Consider the following 6,671-nt stretch of genomic DNA (forward strand, 5'->3'; position numbering starts at 1 on the left):
AAGGCTGGAGTTTTCCCTTCTTGAAAATGAATTTTTCCTGGGAAGTTTGCGCTGGCGATGGGCAGCGATGCAATGGAATCGCAGGAATTTTGGGGGAAATGCCTGGACTGCAGGCACGAGCCCAGCGTGGTGGTCATGGGGACACTTTGCACCATGGCGTGTCCCCTCCCATCACACCGGCCGAAGCCATCGGCAGCGACCACCTCTGGAAAATCAGTCATCGATCCTCGGTGCTTACACATTGTAGTTGAAGTAGAACAGAAGTAATTATAGCTCGTCCCAGGGACCGGTGCTTCCCATGATAGAACTCTTTGTTTTCTGTGGTTTCAAGGCTTTGCCAAACTTTAATCATGAGCTCAAGTCTTTCATGCTGGGTGTCTGACATACCAACGTACACAAATTCATCTAAACAGTCCAGTTTAAACAAGTCTGGCGCTTCTGCCACTGAGAAATGGGGAAGATCTATGGCTTTGGTTCACTGCCAAGGCTTGAGGCTCCATGGGGTGAGACTTGGGGGTGCCCTGGGGATGGGGATGCTGTGCCCGGTGGGAACCCCATGCTCTGCCCAAGCCAAGGAGCCCTGGAAAACCCCGCAGGTTGTGCAGGCTGAGCTGCGGTGAGCGTCCCTGCATGGGGACGGCACCGGGACGGGTGCTGCTGGGGTGCATTTTGTACCCCCATGTCCCGGAGGGATGGCAGAGCCACACTGCCTTCCCTTCTCCACCTGAAGACAGGATGGACGGAGCCGCCTCTTGCGAGGCAACGCTTCACTGAGCTCTCATCCTCCCCTGACTTGCTAATCCCTCTCGTTATCCACATGACCGAGGAGCAGCCTTCGAAATGTCGGGTTTTGCAGAGCAGGTTGCACCCTTGGCCAGCAATTGCCTCCAGGTTCTCCATGGGTTCTCCTTGACCAGAGGGAATGGAAGGCTGGAGTCAGTGGGAGATCATCTCCGTGCCATGCTTGGTAGGATGGGATCTTCCCAGCACACAGGGGCTGATGATGGAGAGATGCAGGTTTGTTCCCTACCCTTGAAGCCACTCATGGACATGTACCCCCGAGGTGGCCGAGGGGACCCTGTCTGAGCAAGGGAAGGGGTGATAAACGAGCTGATAAAGGGCTTTTCCAAGCTTGCAGCTGCCACAGAGAAAGCGCCACATGCAGACCGGAGCGATGCTCATCCCGCACATCCCCTCTCGCTCACCGCTTGCTCCGTCAGGCTTTGGGGACTGCGGTGGCATCGGGGCCCGTTGCCGGCAGCCATGGTGGCATCACGGGAGCCAGGCCGTGCCGTGTGAGGTGGGATCGCTCGCTTGGCTTTTGGGCCATTTGTTTTCCAAGTCAGAAGGTCATGTGTATGTCGGTCGTGTTGCCAAAGATTCCTCCACAACAAGTCCTTTTGTTTTATTTGACAAGGTCTGCAGTGTGTAGAAGAGCTGGACATTAATAACCTTCGTGAAAATGGAGCGCCTTTTTTCTTGGGAGAGTTTGGGTAATGCTTTCTGTGGTGACCAGGGAACACATCACGCGGCAGGGCTCAAAGCTCCATTACAAAGGTGCCCCTTCTTGACTCTCTAAATGCTTAACAGCAAAGTTTGGGAGCATTTCTGCCCTCCAAATGATCCATAATGTCTGCTAAGTAGGTACAAAGATAACTTAGCAGAGGGTTAAGAGATACTGGGCTGGAGAAGCCACGTGGATGGTCAGAGATGGGTCTGCTGAGCAGGATGGGACATGGCTTCTCCACTTGGTAGCACCTGGTTGAGGGATCCTACCGTGGGCAACCTGGGTTTGCTGACACCCAGAGGTGCCTGGGCCGGGTCCTGGGCTCAGGACACCGATGACATTGATCCTGTCTCAATGCCCTGGGTCAAGCCCCGTCCCGTCCCTGCTGCTCCAGCCACCCCCGTGGGCCGATGTTCTCACCGACCCCCCTGTCAAAACCTCAGCCAAACAGCGGCAGAGGGTGGCAAGGGGCAGGATCTGGCCTGGCAAGGGCTCACCATGGCCGCCGGGATGGATCTGGAGACCGTCGGTGCCACTTTGTCAGCGCCGGGTGCCAGATGCCGAAGCAGAGCCGCGCTCGCTGACAGAGCCGGTGATAGCGGAGCTGGGGCAGCCTTCCCCCGCGGAGCTGAGAGCACGTCCCTCCGCCAGCACGGAACTCCTGTGCTTGGAGGGTGCCAGAGCACAGCAACAGGCTGCCCAGAGAGGTTTTGCTGAGCTCCAGCTGAACAATGCGGAGCATTTTGGCCCCCGAGAGCACCGCGGTGGCTTGAGCTGCTCTCCTGGCCGAATGGCGATGGAAGGAGCTGCAGGGATGGACACGGAGGGAGCGTCAGGATGGAGTCTGATGGAGTTGGAGTCTGTTGGAGTCTCCATCAGGGAGACCCTGATGCTCCAACATGTCTGCAAGGTCTGTGCACATCGCACGGCCCCGGTGCTGGGACCCATTCAGCACAGCCACGTTTCTGCCTCCATTGGGGACCAGCGATCGGTGTCCCTTGGGCAGCGGTTTGGTGCGGGAGGGTGCTGGAGCCAGGCGTGCAACCACGCGCTTGGCTTTCTCTGGGGGCTTTAACAAATTCCTCTATAAAACACTCACGCTGGTTTGCTCCCCTGTAATTAATACGCCCAGACAGTGCAAACGACACATTAATTATGAAACTAAAGAGATAACAGCACTGCACAAGCAAGGAGGAGCGCTGCCCTTTTTTCCTCCGTATTTCATCTTCAAGGCGAAAAAACAAAGAGTTTCAGGGCAGACTAAAGTATTGTCTTCATTTCCTAGGTGAATAAACAGCAAAAGCCCTGCACGCAGCCGTTCTGTTTCCACCCGGAGATTGCCAGCACGCTGCATCTGCAACCCATCAGCGGAAAGAAGCGCTTGGGTTTATTGTTCCCTCTCCTGGCTCCGACCAGGCTTTTCAGTTTGGCGGTATTTTTTTCTTATTATTATTCAAATTTTGTAAACACCAGCTCTCCTCACCCCTTTTTGGTCCGAAGCCCAACTCAGCGGGTTCACGTCACGGGGCGCGGCGAAGCGTCCTCGGCGGCGCTGCCAGGAGCCGCTCCGAAATGCCCATAAAAGCAGCTTTGCGGCGATGCAATGCATCTGAGCAAACATTTGCGCACCTCCGAGCCCTTGTCTCTCCCGGTTAGCTTCAGCTCGTCCTCCTGGGGGAAGGCCGAGCTGGAGAAGATGAGTGGTGACGTACAGAAAGGAATTAAAGTTTGAAAGCGCTCACCACCGTCCTCCAAGCAGCTACTCCAGGCATGTGATGTTGGATGAGACCCGATGTTCCACCGCTCCTCGGCTCTGCCCAGCACCCACGGGGCCACCCGAAATCCCACGCAGCCCCCAGGATGGGGCTGTTTGCATCCCATCATTCGGTATTCAAACATCAGCGGTCCGCGGTGCCACTTTTCCTGCCAGGATTTCACCCTCTGCCCTTTAGCGGTGCTGCTGAATCAGTCCTGGGGATGTCCCGGGTTTCGGAGGGAAGGTTTTGGTTGATTTGGGGCAGGGAGTGGTTGCCCCGCGAGGTCGCTCTGGCCATGACATGGGGTGACCCGCTGCTCTCCCACCTCAGAGCATCCTCCTGTTGCCCTAGAGCCCTCACACCTCTTACCACGACATTGGTGACATGCTCCAGGGCTGCCCATCCCCTTCTCCAAGGAGTGACGTGTCCTGCAGCTATCGCGGTTAAATACAGCAAAAGAACTGGGACCAGCGGGAAGCTCAATGGTTTGACTGGGCAGGAGCAGCAATCCGTCCCCTGAACCTTTGCGGTGCTCAGGACCGGTGTAGCCATGCGGCATTTGGTCCAGCACAGGGAAGGGGTTGGGCGCTGCTCTTCAGCCTTGCCTTGGCCAAGTGCCATCCCTGCTGTCTGGGGACAGACGGGACAAAGGAGGTTGTGGGTCCGGGAGGAATGGCTGGGTAGGCCCTGTGTTGGCAGAGAAGGGGACCGGGAGGCAGGGGAACCACTGATGAGGACAGTGAGGGGTCACCAAGGAGGTGGGGGAGCCACTGGTGGGGACAGCGAGGGGTCACCAAGGAGGTGGGGGAGCCACTGGTGGGAACAGCGAGGGGTCACCAAGGAGGTGGGCTGGGTTAGTCTCATCACATGGAGGTTCAAAGGGGGTCTACTAGCAGCTTACAACTCCCAGAGGAGTAGTTACAAAGATGGTAGAGCTACACTTTACATGACAGTGGCAGATAATATAACGTGGGGCAACAGCTGCAGATGGTGGCTTGGGAGGGTCAGGTTGGGTGTCAGGGGTGGTGGGACAGACACCTGAAGAGGTGGGATTGCTCTGTCCTTGAGGCTTTTCAAGGCAGGACCGACCCAATGCGGTGCTGGTGAGAGTCCTGTGGTCTGTTTGATGGCAGACTCCAGAGGCGCCTTCCCACCACTGCTGGCTGGTGCTCTAACAAGCCTCCAGATGTTTGAGTGACGATCCGTTCCAAAAGCAGCATCTCAGCCCTAAAGCTGTCTCCTCCCTGCAGCCAGAAAGCTCTCTGAGAACTCATCTGAGGGCTTGCAAAGAGTCTTCGGTGACACTCGCACGTGCCCAGCACTCACTGCAGCAGCGTCAGCCCCACGGCACAGTGGGGTCACCCGGGCTGCACAGCCTGCTTGGCAATCAGGGTTTCTCCACATCCCATGGTTAGTGGCCTCTTTCCAACCAGCGCTGCGAATCCCAGAGTAATTAACCAGCAAGACCAAGGGCAGAGCAGCTGGGTTGGACGGAGGGCTGTGCAGGGGGGTCTCAGGGAGGTGTGGGGCCTCCCGGGCAAGGCCAAGAGGAGGAGAAGTTGGTGGTGAGCAGAGGAAATCCTCCCTTCGCCGTACCTCAAACGCATTGGACGTGGCACGGGAGCATCCTCGCTGCCCTGGGACAGGCGCCAAGGCTCAGCTCTTGGCCAGATAAGCAGCGAGAAACAGCAAAACAACCCATTCAGAGCGTGGCACAGCCTGCGAGTGGCCCAAAGAACCCCCCGTGACAACCACCGTGAGCCCAAAAATGAAATTCACTGCCTCTATACAGTCCTGAGATCACAAAATTATACAGGATGCAAGAATCCAACTGGAGAGAGACATCACTCCATTATCACCTCCATCCCATGTCCTGTGCCCATGACCTGCTCATTCCAGAGTGAGAAGGAGCGCTTGGAAAATGTGAAGCAACTGTGCAAAAACACAAGATTGCCTACAGGTGGTTGTTGTTTCAAGTCGCACCTTGATTTCTCAGCTGATGACAACCTGTTTCTATCTCAGGTACTTAAGTCACCCCCTCACTAGGACCTTCTTGATGGTTGTGAGCACCTCACAGCTTTTACTGCATTTTCTTGGTGAGACATTGCCATTTCTATCATTTACAGGCAGGACAGTGTGGCATCATGGCAGGACAACCGAAGACAGGGACAGCCCTGTGTGTGCTGCCCATCCCTACATGTGAAATAGCATCTTGGTGGATGTGGGGTGATGAGGACAGGGCCTCTGGTGCTTGGACGGCACAGGTAGATGCTGTTGGGTGAAAAGCGTTGGTGTAAAAACACATTTCTGTAAAACCTGGATAAGCAGGGGTCAAACCAGAGTGTCCCCCTGGTCCTGCACTGGTTCCTCTGATGTGGTTTCAGATTGCAGCTGAGCATCTCCATGTGGAAGTGGAGAACCACCCAAATTAAAAACCCGCAGCCAAAACCACTGTGGAGACGTCCCAGATTTCCAGCTCACCTGCACAAGCTGGTAGCAGCGGCTGCTTGTTTGTCCCACCTTTGTCCACCCCGGGGGGCAGGAACCGTCTCCCTGCGCAGCTGGTTGGACCATCGAGGGCTCCATGTGCGAAGTACACGCTGCTTTGCCGCGGTGCTTTGGGAGGGGAGAGGCTGCCTGGGTGCGATGTTTATGGGGACATCAAAGGGACTTGCCAACCACAAGCTGCTCAGATGTAGAGATGCCGCCACCACGTACGGCCACCCAAGCAGGACGCCTCTCTCTTGCCCAACAGCACCACGATGAACTCGCCTACGGAATAAACCACAGGTCGCGGCCACCGCTGTTGTCGCAGGGCGATGGATGCGGCAGCTCCCGGCTTGTGGCGAGGCTTTCCTGCCGCAGAGGAGGCGGGATGTTCCCCCGCCCGTGCCGCTTCCCCAGGCTCTGATGGAAACCCGCTGCTGCTCCCGACTTCCACCCTTTTGTGTCCTCCTCCGCTTGCCGCAGGCTGCGCATCTTCTGACTCCCAGTCTATACAAAGTACAAAAACCCCCACTCTAAACACCCATGTTACGCTGGGTTTTGCTTAATTAGCACAGGAAGCAAATAACGCTGGTCTTTGTCAGGGTGGGCTTGCTTTGAGTCTTTTCAGCACTTTCCTGGGAGTTATTACTGCGCAGGGACGAAGTTTTGGTGAAACGCAGCATCGCCAAAGAGCGGAGAAAGCCCTCGCTGTGCTGAGGATCAATCCGTGCTGGGCGCTGCGGGTGGATTGAGGGCTCTTGCTGTGGTTCAGCAGGGCTGGATGGGTTCTTTGGGTGAAAATTCTCCCCAGAAAACACCTCGTAGGACAACATTGTCAATAGGTTTTTTAGTTAAAAAGGGTTTTTTTCCTCCCCTCTTGCAGGACCTGGCAAGGATTGGGCTTTCTGGCTTAGTGGCTT

This window comes from Nesoenas mayeri, assembly GCF_963082525.1.
Source record: "Nesoenas mayeri genome assembly, chromosome: 11".
NCBI classification, from domain to species: Eukaryota; Metazoa; Chordata; class Aves; order Columbiformes; family Columbidae; genus Nesoenas; species Nesoenas mayeri.